Below are 13,240 nucleotides of genomic sequence, written 5' to 3' on the forward strand. Positions count from 1 at the left end.
GCTCCTGCTCTCCCAATGTAAGGGCTGGCTCACCAGGGCCCACACTGCTCTACTGTGCTGCCCACAGGATGTGTAGCTCTGCTCTAGCTAGTGCAGCAGCCTGTGAGGGGTGAGGCCCACTCTTCCATTCTTATGACCTCAGGCCCTCTCTCCTGACTGCTGCAGGTTGTGAAGGCTAAGGAGGATGGGGAGAGCCTCTCTCTGCACCCACTTTCTTCACGTACTATGATACAATCAAATGCTGGATATGTGACTTGGGAGTATTTTCCTACGTACGGACAGTATTTTCACATTCTTAATAGTACCCTTAACATAAAAGAGTTTTTATAACATTGAGATGTAAAAAGAATAAATTAATAAAAATAAATAAATAAATAAAATAAATTTTAAAAAAAGTTTTTAGTTTTCTTTTCATATTACTTGTAGAAGCTTTGTACACTTATAAGAAGTTTCATCTAACCAAATGTATGAAAATGTATAGTTTTGGCAATTTCACGTGGCTAATAAAAAATAAGGCAGACAGTACACCAAATATTTTCTGTCTTCCCACCCAAATTTTGTCCTTAAGGTAGAACTATATAGATAAGTAAGCATTTCCCGTTGTACATTTTCTGAAGTTGTAATATCCTTTGAAGAGGAAAGAAATAAAAGAAAAAGAATGTATCCTTATGAACTTTTGGGTCTCTGGGGAAAATCATACTGATTAAAAAAAAAAAAAAAAAAAAAAAAAAAACCCTGAACAATGCACAGTATTGTGAAGTTTTGCAACAATAAAAAAGAACCGATATGGGACCTTTTAAAACAGGATCTTTAAAATGTTTTAAAAACAGGATCACGATGCCATTAGAGAAGCACATTGCTGTATTCTCTGAAGACCAATCCTAGTCTTCCTTCCCTTCTCTCTTCCTTTATTGCTTTGCTCTGTCACTCTGCCCTATAATATCAACTAATAGTATTATTCTTACTGTAACTCAAACTTGTAGCTGAAAAATATTCACTTCAAATACCAATGTTTTTTGATGCAGGATTTTTGTGCCACTAATGCTGCCAGTGTCTACAAAATGACACTTTTTCTATGTCAGTATTCTGATATGATCCAATTGGGATTTGTTTGAACACCACTCCGTTCAAAACAGGATGGTTGAGGGAACAAATAATTATCCGAGTCTTTTACATTTTCCCAGCTACTTTCATCTTTCTCCTTGTGGAGACTATTTTTTCAAGTCATTATACTCATTCTGCTAATTATATGAATGCCTTTGTCATAGCCTCGCTGTGCTTTTTGCATTTTTAAATGCTTAATAGCATTTGATGACTGTCTAATGGATAATGAGTAATTCTCCAGGGAGCAATATATTATTTTATGTCATTGCTCTGTCTTTTGTGTCTGAGAACAAAAAAGTTGAAGAGGAATTTGAAAGAAAATTAAATTCATAAAATAAGGTTATTTTTTTTTTTTTTACAGAGCTAACTTTGTTTGCCAAGTGACACATCTTCAAGACACTTGCCTGAGAACACAATACCTAAAGGACAAAGGATCAAAAGTATGTGTTAAATTCGAATGAACAGTGATTTGCAGGCAGTCTCTCTTAAGAATGTCTATTGGAATTAAAGTATGCAATTAGTCTTTATTTCAAGAAGCTTAATTTTTAGGCCTATTTTGGAGGCTAAGAAGTGCTTTGATATATGTTTGGTTGTTCAGAAACACACAAGGTTGTGTCATTTACGTTCACTAATCTCAGGGATAAATTACTTAAGAGCCTCTAGAGAGTTAGAACAGGTGGGGCTGAAATGGTGAAATGCTGTTTTCACTCATCCTTTTTGATTTGTTTTTTGAGACAGGGTTTCTCTGTGTAGCCCTAGCTGTCCTTGATTTGCTTTGTAGACCAGGCTGGCCTCGAACTCACAGAGATCTGCCTGCCTCTGCCTCTCCATGCCCAGCTCACTATCAGCTTGTGTGTATACAGTGCCTACTCTAAAGCCACAAGACGTATGTAAAATATCCATATAGTTAATTATTTTTTTCTTTACAAGTTTTTGGCATACTTTATGGACTCAGGGATCAACACTGGCCAGTAAAGAAGGCCACATCACTAAAAACTGCATGACAGTGGTGATCCATCACAGGCATTTAGGGTGGAAAGGACAGGCTTGGGATGGTGTAGCTTAGGATATTCCTCTTATCTTCTTTACTGTTGATGGCTAATTCCAGGGCTTTGTGATAGGAAGAAAGCATAGGTTTCTAAACCACATCCTTAGCCCTTCTTTGTTTATTTTCAAGGATCTCTATCCACACTACAGATGAAAGAGGGCAAAATCATGGGACTATGATGCAGGTTAAGTGGCTATAGGAGGCTTTGCAATCAGAGCAGGTCCTTGTAAGTCAGGGGTCCATCACAGAAAGAACAAGACTCATTTTTGCTTGCTCTGCATGACTCTAGTCCAAAGGATCTGATGAACTATCACCCTTGAGATCATGCCCCAACTCCTCCATTTGCTCATCTGAGTTTTCAACCTTAGGAAATAGGAAAGCATGGGGGAGTAGCCAAAAGCTAAAGGACCCACAGATTCATCTTCACCTGAATAGTCTCCTTTCACGTGTGTGTGTGTGTGTGTGTGTGTGTGTGTGTGTGTGATGTACATTTGTGTGATGGTGTCAGATCCCTTGGAAGTTGAGTTACAGACAGTTGTGAGCTGCCATGTGAGTGCTGGGAATTGAACCCAGGTCCTTTGGAAGAGCAGCCAGCTCTCTTAACCACTGAGTCATCATATATTAAAACAAAGATATATATCTTGTATATGACATATACATATACACATCCTAATATATATCTTAACAAAGATATATAAATATATGTTATTAGAACACACTACAAAACATACTACAAAACATAGAAATACAAATCTACAAGGTTGTGGGAAAGGGAAATATGAAAAAACAAGCCATCACATAATGTGTTGGGAAGGAAAGTCAGCACAATACATATAAAAAGTGGTATAGAATTTTCAAAAAATGCAAATAGAGAAATGGTTTTTCCATTTATATGTGTGTATATCCAAAGTATGTGAAATCAAATCTCAAAAAGATAACCAGGCTCCTGTGTTCATTACAACATTCATCACAAGGAAGAAATCAGTAAGACATGAAATCAACCTAAGTGCTCATCAAAAGATAGATACGTGGATAAACACGATGACTGGTATGCACACACACACACATGTACACACACACACACGTACACGAGTATGAGTTAGCCTTTAAAGAAAGAAGGTAAGTTTGCCATTTTCAACATGAATGATTCTATAGAACTCTGTACTAAGTGGAACAACTCACAATACTTGATTTTTATCAGAGACACTTGTTCAGTCATGCTGACTCCTGCTCTATTCATAATAGTCGGAAACTGGAAACCACATAGCTGTCTCTCAACAGAAGAATGAATAAAGTATTACACAATGAAATATTACTCAGCCATTAGAAAAATGAAACCATGAAAATATCAGGTATATAGATGGAACTAGAAAAAAATAATTCTGAATGAGATAATGCTGATCCAGAAAGAGAAATATAGTATGTATTTCCTTATATGTAGATATTAGGTATTTATGATAACCAAGGTATAATCTGTAGAACCACAGAAGTTAGGAATAGAGTAAGGGACTAAGATTACATAGTGGACCCATAGGAATCCAAAAATAACCCAAGCTGTTGCCAAAACTCTAGCTTACTCTCCACAAACTGACAGCAATGCCCCATTGCTAAAGAAAACATCTATACATTTTATTGAACATGAGGAAGTTGAGCTAGAACCTTCACCTCTAAGTTTTAGTGTCTGGTACAAGAAGGTACCTGCACAAATCCAAAAGAGAAGTGTAAGCACCAGCACAAATGCTTGGATTTACAATACTGTCCAGCCTGCAGGATATTAATTATAATGGAGGCACAAAACTTGAATGAGTGTCCAACCAATATCTGATTTGACTTAAGGCCCATTCTGTGATATGGAACAACATTGCTTAGGTATCCAAACACCTGAGACAAGGTCCTCTGTGTATATTTTATGGATTCAAGTTTTGTGCTTTTATGGGATTCCTGAGTTTGCAAACAAGTGCATTAATGTTTCTTGAGCCTTTGTCTTGGACTCTTTTCTTTGTATTTGTTTGTTTTGTCTGATACTGGTGTACCAGTTTTAGTCTAGCTTATTATATTTTATTATTTTTGTCCCCTTAGAAGCCTGTTTGTTTGTAATGAGAGACAGAAAGGGAGTGGATCCAGATGGGGAGGCAGGGAGGGGAGGAAACACTGGGAAGAGTAGAAGTAGGGGAAACCATAACCAGGGTATAGTATGGGAGCAAAAAAATCCATGCTCAACAAGAAAAAGAATCATGGATAGAAATAACATGTTTTCATCCAAGTGCAGGGTAAGAAGCAGACACAGGTGGATCTAGAAGGCTTCCTGGCCAACCAGTGTGGCCAACACAGTGAGATGCAGTAAAAACAAACAAACAAACAAACAAACAAACAAACAAACTTTGCCTCATGAAATGAGGTGGAAAGTTACAGAGAAAGACACTTGAAGTTGACCCCTAATCTACAAACACTATAAAGCACACATGCCCGTGTCCAGGCGAGCCCTGTCATGAAAACATATACAAGCCCACGTGCATATACCACACATACACAAGAATATAAGTGCTCAATGACATCCTAGCACCCAGAACAATCTTCACTCCACCCTGAAGTCTAAGGAACAATGTATCACACTTTCCAAATCATCTCATAGGCTTAGTTTATATGCTGTCTTTCATTTAGCTAGTGTGCACCCATCCCCACATGTACACACACACACACACACACACACACACACACACACCTCAAGAGATTTTGAAGAAACAGAATTAAGCCATTGAAGGAGCGACTGTTATTTTAGCTACCAAATGTGGGGCTGATGCCTCTTTCTGATGGCACTGACACATGGGCTTCAGGCTTCCTTCATGGCATTGTTATTATAAGGCAGATTCAGACCACACATCAAACTAGTGTGAATGGAGTCAGTAACCACTTCTTTTTAACCTAAGCACTTCTGCTATTGATTCCTTGTGTCCATATGAAAAGAAAACTGAATCTTAAGAATTTATATAGCAAGGAACAAAAGCTGCTGTTCTGTTTCCCAGACATAATACATTAATCCAAATATCACTTTCAATAAAAAAGATGACAGTGTGGGAGTCATGGGTCCTGGGGTAGGGCAAGAAGTTGAAAACAAATCTTAATTTTGGTTTGTCGGCTTTGTTCTTTGTCACGCATGCTTGGTGACAAAGGAGATACAGTTAGGTTCTTAGGTTACCTTAATAAAGGAGTTTTCTTGCTGAGAAGCAATTTGTGTCATTTCTGAAAGCCAGTGCCTGATTTTTGCCATGAACAAATCTTTGCTGCATTTCTCTTCTCACCCAGATGCTCTAGTTTGTTACATTATTACACCATAAAGAACCACGTCTGGACTATGTGGATATGACAGCTTGGGCTACATACAGTAGATGAATAGACGGTAAGGTTTGCTATAAGAATAAAATTATAAAAGTATACAATAGGAGAATGTGATGTAAGAAAATAAGGAAGCTAGTAATTTCTCCTCTCTCCTTTTCCTTTCGGCTGTCTATTAGCCACCTCCTTTTCAGCAGAAAATATAGCCCCTGAGAATCAATAGAGGTCAAGGCCTTTTCTGAGCTAAATGTTCATATAATGCATTCTGTCAGGAGGCTGGAAAGAGGACTCAGTGATTAGGAGAACTTGCTGCTCTTGCAGAGGACCCTAGTTTGGTTCCCAGCACCCACTTTGGGTAGCTTACAACTGTCTGTAAATCCAGGCTCAGAGGATGCTTTTTTCTCAACTCTAAAGGCATTTATGTTAACACACACACATATACATACATACATACGTACACACACACATACACATACACACATGCTCACAAATGCCTATAAATTCTTAAAGATATATTTTGTCCAGTGACATAGAAGAAAAACCATTACATGCAACATGCTGAAAATGGCCCGAGAGCAGCCTTTGTCCTCATCTTTTCTTTGTTCTTGAGTGACACATTAGCATGTTGTGGTTGGGTGACATCAGCAAAAATGAGACAGTAAAGACCTCTGGAAAATTTCCCTCCACTAAAAGCAATTTAAGAAAAACCCATTGGAACAAAAAACTGGTCAGAAGAAACTGTTTCAGACCATGGAAATTAATCAAAAGTTTTCAGGACCCTGGAAAGCATTTGTGCTAGAGAAATGGCAGCACTCAGTAATAACTGAACTTTATAGCATGGCATCTCACCTTAGTTCCAGTCCAATCCTGATGGTAGTAATAAAAATAATGGCTCACATTCCCAGTACTGGAGGTGTCAGAATGGATCTAACTCACATTATTTTATGTGTCCCAAGGCTTCTTCATGTCATACTGTGAAAAGTATCTTAAATCAGATCTCCAAGTTTGCCCAGCCTCCAGTCACTCCCAGGATAAAAGGCAGCGAAATGTATTTTTGATTTATAAATTTTTCTGATTTTTTAAAAAAACTGCATAAGGAACCATACATTTATGTTGGCATGGCATGTATGTGACGGAAGGTTGTGCTAAGGGTGTGAAGGTCTTAGAAGGATGAAGCAAAGCTTCATATGCAGTTGAAACTCAGTGGGTATTAACATGGAGCTGTCATGGCATTGGTGTAGAGGGAAGAGGCAGAGATGATGAGGAGCGCTGAGAGCATCCAGGGCCTTTGACAGGGGAGACTCATGTATGCCAGCCCGGATTGCCTTTGAGCCCTTCACACAGGAAGAAGCTTATTAAAAACCATTTGGTTTTCTCTTTCTGTGTGTCTCAGAGTGAAGTGTGACACTAAAGGTCTGTGCTAACTTTCAGCAGACCCACATATTACCTATGGCACAGCCATGCACAGTGGAGCCTCCTCAACTCTTCCTTCCTCTAAAAAGGGACGTCCTACTCTTTTGCTTGTTTTCTTTCAGGGTTGAAGTCAGAAGCATGGATTTATTTTCCTTGATTTTCTTCTATTTTGAAGCCTCAGTTATAGAAAACAGTGACCAATATATGTCCTGCTTTATTCTGAGTGATAATACTTAGAAATTGAAACATAACAATTAAAATCTACCTATACTCGCTTCATACTACAATAACAAAACAGGGCTGAAAAACACAACAGCATCATCTCACATACAGGAAGCATAGTCCTAGTGATAAAATTTTTGATTTCTGAAAAAGATGCATCATTTTATACTTAGTATATGTGTGTGCATGTGTGCCTCTGTGTGTGTGTGTGTGTATGTGTGTGTGTGTGTAAATGTCTTCAGAGGCCAGAAGAGGACACTGGGTCCCCTGAGACTGAAGTTACAGGCAACCCAATGTAGGCAGTGGAACCCAACTCGGGTCCTCTGCAAGAACAGTATAGGCTTTAAAATTTTCCTTAAATGTGTTTTTTAAAAGTCGCTTAAACATGAGAGAAAAGTCCTACACAGGCATTATTACTACTTCTTTCCTAATGTAGCATAAAAATATAGTCCAAACCTATATTTTATTTCTGATGTACATTTTGTCCTCAAGCGATTTTCATGGATGAACAGTGCAGTATTATTCTGGTGAAGCAAGAGACCAAATGGGAAGAAAGAAGATTTGCATTCCTAGTTCTCTCTTGGCTTTCCTTGGCCTGCAGAGGGACACAGAACACTTAGGGCCAACATATTTAGGCTGATTTCTTTGGATCAGGTAGAAGTTAATAATGTTTTAGAGAAGAGTTCCCAAAGGAATAATCCTACCATACGGAAGAGAAATGGTGTGCGACGTTCTGATGAGGCACTCAGAAATTTACTGTTCTTTGCTACAGGGCAGCTAAGGACATCTTGCTGGATCTATACCTAATGACATTTATATCCTAAATAGTCCATAATTTATGAGAGATAAGTCAAGCTTTACAAAGACCATGAACAATTTTGAAGCTTCAGCCAGCCTTAATACACCCACACAGATATATCTGAAACTGCCTACACTTTTATTAAGTTGGCAGTTTCACTCAATACAAGACTGAGATAACTTATTAGAACAACTGGGGAGAGAAAAGAAACCTGTCATTTTTATCTAAAAAACATTAAATTGTTTAAATGCAACTGTGGACAAGTATTCCCCAATTTCTTTTACTTTTCTTTTTAGCCATTGTGTTGGTTTCTTTGGCAACTGTTTTTCTTAATCCATTTAAATAATTGCTATAGTTTCTCAATTCATTTATTTTCAAATGGTAATCTATTGGCATGTATGATTTATAGTAGTTGAGAGTTAAGGTGAAACTTAAGGCTATAATTATATAGATCTTTTGAGAAAATGATTGAGTTTCCATTAAGGTAATAAAATAAGCACATTTATGTAATGTTGTATATTTTAAGAAGAGGGTAAAAGTAGCTTTCAAAGTCTAATGTGCCATTACATGTGTCTTTTGGGAATAAAAGAAGGACTGCAGCAGTTGTTTAAAGGCCAGCTTAAGTAGTATGTTTAGTTTTGGGGTATGCATTGGAATACACAGAATCAATGTTTTCTGTCTTTCAAAATTATGCTAATGATGATAACAAAAGACAGTGACCAACAAATAGAGAATATATTCTCAAAGAGGACTCTCTTCTTGGCTTCGTCAACATGACTCTTGATTGTTCCACTGACCCTAACTCTTCAGATCAGTATTCATGGAGCTGAGTAGTAAATGATGTGATTTCAAGAAGAGTTGGAGAGACAGCTCGTTGAGTAAAAGCACCTGTTGTTCTTCTGAAGGAGGGCACAGGTTAGGTCCCAAAACCCACATGATAGCTCACATCCACCTGTAACTCCAGCTCCAAGGAACCCATGCCTTCTTCTGACTTCTGCATACAAATTGTATAGATATATACATACAGGCAAGACCCACATACAAATAAAATAAAAACAATAAAATTTTAAAGAGGCGGGGGTTGGAAGACTTGTGAATGACGTCTTCATCAATGGGCAAAGTTTTAATTGTGAATATTTGCTGCAAGTGAAAGCTATGTCTATATTTAAAATGTTGGAGAAACCCTCTCTCAAACAAAACAAAACAAACAAATAATACAAAAACAAAAACAAAATAGCAGAAATGTTGTAATGGTAATGTAACTTTATCTAGAGATGTTTACAATTTCTCACAATGCTATACAAGCTAAATATATGCCTCTTTTAGTTAGTATGCCAATTGCCAGTAATAATGTCTACTTCTAGAGTGGAGTATCAGCAATTTTCATCATGAGGAATATTTTCCTCCTCTCTCTATTCTGCCTCTGTTTTATTCCAATACCAATTTAGTCCTTCTTCCTGAATACTATCTTCCTGACACCTTTTTCTTACCTGGGAAGTCTAAACTACTGTTTACCTGGAAAGCATGCCAAAATCAATAGAGTCCTTAAGCAAAATATGTTATTTCTAGTTTCTTCTTCTAAATGTGTGAACATTTTCGTAGATGATAAGGTACTTATCATCTTAAAGGAATGTGGTTTAATTTAATAATTGTGCATACTTCATCATTTTACTTTGAAGTAATAAACCTTCATAGAAAACACATGTGAGCAGTACAAAGCCATCCATGGTGTGGCTCACCAAGTTCCCCTCGATGGTAGCAGCTTTTAATTGTGGCAAACATCAAAACTAGAGGCTCTATAACGACCAATGTGCAGAACTTCATCAGACTCCATGGCTTGCATTCACTTTCATGGATACTTATATGACATATATAAATGATTGTTCCTATAATATCTTATTTTTAAAACTCTGTCTTAACATACAATCAAATAATGATAAAACAATTTAAGCCACATCAAAGTACTTTCTACTTACATTTTGTGTTCCTAAGGCTATGGAAAAAAACTAAATTTTCTGTGAAAATATTTCCAGATTCCATTTTTGTAAATAAGTAAGGTTGCAAATAAAATTAATAAGGTGTTTCTAAAAAAAATGAATTCATGTGTTTTCTTTGTTTGTTTGTTTGTTTTAAGACAAGGTCTCATTTTGTAGCCCAGGCTGACCTGGAGCTTAGAATTCTTTTGCCTGTACCTCCTGAATGTTGGGGTTGCAGGTATACACTACCATGTCAGGCTTACCCTCAAATTTTTATTAGGCTACGTGAATTTCTATCCATTCCATACTGATCTTATGCACGTTTAGAAAAGTTTTAATGTATAAGCAACATAGTTTGTATCCAACTTCTGTAAATTTGTAATAAAAGGCTTCTTAAGCATAGCACGAAACCTGGAAAACCCATTGTCTAACACCCTTATGTTAGTATAAAAAGCATCGTCTACAACAGCAATTGGTGATAACTATTCTGTGATTTAGAGCAGGTACAAACAGAGGAGGACAATCTCGACTCATTCCAGGGAATTAATATCAGAAGAGCAGGCTAAATATAAAGCTACAAACTTGCCCCATGCTGGAAGACATCTGTTTTGTTCAAAATATCAAAATGTATCTGTTCAAAGCCTTTGTCCTTAATTAAAAAAAAAACAATAAAGTTGTGAAATACAGCAAAAATTCTTAGAGAAATGACTTTAAACTTAAATATCATTGTTATGTTTAATTACTCTATGCGTATCTAAACAGTAGATGAAAAGAAAAAAATGTGAATGGGTAGATTGCAGTGGATATAAATACATTTTTGTTTTAATCCCAAGTGTGGAATGTAAAACAGACTTGTGTGAGGGGGTGCGGTGTTTTTTCAATAAAATCAGGCTCGTGAGAGAACAGGTGATGTCTGTCCACTGGAAAAGGATCTGGAACTGCCTCTTGTGGGCACATGGTCTTTGCTAACTGATAATCATCCTAGGATGGTCTCTGAGGGGATATGAGTATATATATATGTGTGTGTACACACACACACACACACACACACACATATATATATCCCAAAACAACAGGCGGGGCATTTTGGTCTTGGCTGATCATCACTCCACTTTGAGACACTCCTAGAGAGAACCACTCCAGAGAATGATCGAGATGCTGGGTTCCTGCTGTTGCTCCAGGTTACGGCTGCTGCTCCGCGTTCCTGCTGCTGCTCCGGGTTACAGCTGCTGCTCCGGGTTACAGCTGCTGCTCCGGGTTCCTGCTGCTGCTTCGGGTTATGGCTGCTGCTCCAGGTTACAGCTGCTGCTCCGGGTTACGGCTGCTGCTCCGGGTTCCAGCGATGTGGCTGCAGTCACTTTTGTTGAATTGCTGGATTGCTGTTTAACGGGTCTGCTGGAATCCTCCCAACTATGCCGGTGGAATCCTTCTAAGGAACTGTGTCTAAAAAGTCTACTTCTTCTGTTTCCATTAATCTCCTTTCCCTCCTATGTAGGGTAGGTGAGTTGGAAGGGAGGTATAAGCATTAAAGAACCCCAAATAAAGTAGGTTTGGGGAAAGTTTAAAGCCTACGCTGGATAGTTCATTTGAAGTTTTGTGCACTACCCATACCCATTTACTCTTTGCCTCTGGATCTCAAAAATAGCCAGAGGTAATATGTAATGAATGAGAGTGTTCTATGAAAACTATCGAAACAAGCAGCTGCTTCATGGACTCACCCGCTTCAGTTGCTGGCTCTCATATCCCTGCTTGCGTTTACAGTGGATTATGTCCAGCGTACATACACACTGTGGTGTGTGAGGCGCAGACAGAGTGGCACTGAGCTACAAGGTCTTTGCATTTATAATGTCTGCGATAAACAGCTTTTTACTGTAAGAAAGTGTCAGCACAATGCTTTTTGTTTGTTTGTTTGTTTTTGTTTTTGTTTTTGTTTTTGTCTACTGACTACTGGAGAGACGACTGAGTCTTTAAGAACATTTGCTTTTGGGTCTTGCAGAGGACCAGAATTCAAATCCCTGCACTTAAGGTCAGGTAACTCACAGCCACCACTGTAGCTCCAGAAATCTGGTGCCCCCTTCTGGCCTCTTCTGGACATCCACACTACTGGGCACATACTCAGAGACACACAAAGGGATACAAATTTGAAATTAAAACAAACAAAAAAAAAAGAGATAAATTACTTTTTTAAAAAAAGAGCTAGGTATGATGGCTCATGCCTTTAACTCTGGTGCTGAGAGAAGCAGGTGGATCTGTGAGTCTGAAGCCAGCCTGATCTACAGAAGGTTCCAGGCCAGCCAGGGCTATAAAGTAAGACCCAAAGGGCAAGAAAAAAACTTGTGAGTAAGTAAATAAATAGGTAAATAGTTAAGTAAATAAGTAAGTAAAGGTCCAGTACTCAACCTTTGGTGTACTTCCTCTTAAAAGAAGTTTATAGAAGCATAATGCTGTGTGGTTTCTGGTCATTCACTTTCCATTGGGTGGGACACAAATGGAACAGACTAGTTGCCCACCAGGATAAATTGCTCTAGACATGCCTACTTAAAGAGGTAAACGCTACTTTAGAATATTCATGAAAACTACAGTGGATGCCGATATGTTACAGATTCACTAAAGAGACACACAATATAGTCTTGGGTTGTTTTGAAAGTGAGTGTAATGAAAGGTAAATGAGCTCATAACTTCAGAAAGCAGAGAACAACCCGGACTCTGAATGTGACCTCCAAAGGTCACCTGACCTCGATTTCTCTTCTTACTTCTAGGGACAAAAGTAACCCAAGATCACAAGTTTTCTCTGAAGTGTAAGTTTCCGGTTTCTTTAAAGACTCAGTTGTGCCATGTGGTGTTTTGCTGAAAGTCGTGTAAGAGGGCACGTGATATTTTTTTGGAAGATTTCTTATGAGAGTGCATGTGATGTTTGGCTGGGAGCAGACATGAGAGGGGTCTTGTGGTGGTGGGAACGAGTACAAAAAGGACCATGGACACGGGAAAGAAGCTTTGGGCATGTCTACACTATGCAACACTTCGCTGATTTGTGCTGGTCTTTACTTAGCAGAGAGAAAAGTCCCAGAGAACTTTTCTGGCCACTTCCACTGATCTGTGCTGGTTTGGCAGAGCCTTGCAGTTTCCTCTGGATCATGCCACCTCCACAGACTCATGTGCTGTTTGCTGTGTGCATTTGGACTGGACTGCTGGTCTCCTGATAACTCAGAGTGGAATTGGCTCAAGGACCACAGGTCCACAGTGCCGTTTTCTTATTAACATTCTTTCCTTCCTGTTGGTGGTGACTTAGAAGTGAGTTTGGGCTGTTTAAGAACATAAAGAAAGTAGGTTTTGGAAAATCTAAGC

The sequence above is a fragment of the Acomys russatus genome, chromosome 27 (assembly GCF_903995435.1).
Source record: "Acomys russatus chromosome 27, mAcoRus1.1, whole genome shotgun sequence".
In the NCBI taxonomy this organism is placed as follows: domain Eukaryota; kingdom Metazoa; phylum Chordata; class Mammalia; order Rodentia; family Muridae; genus Acomys; species Acomys russatus.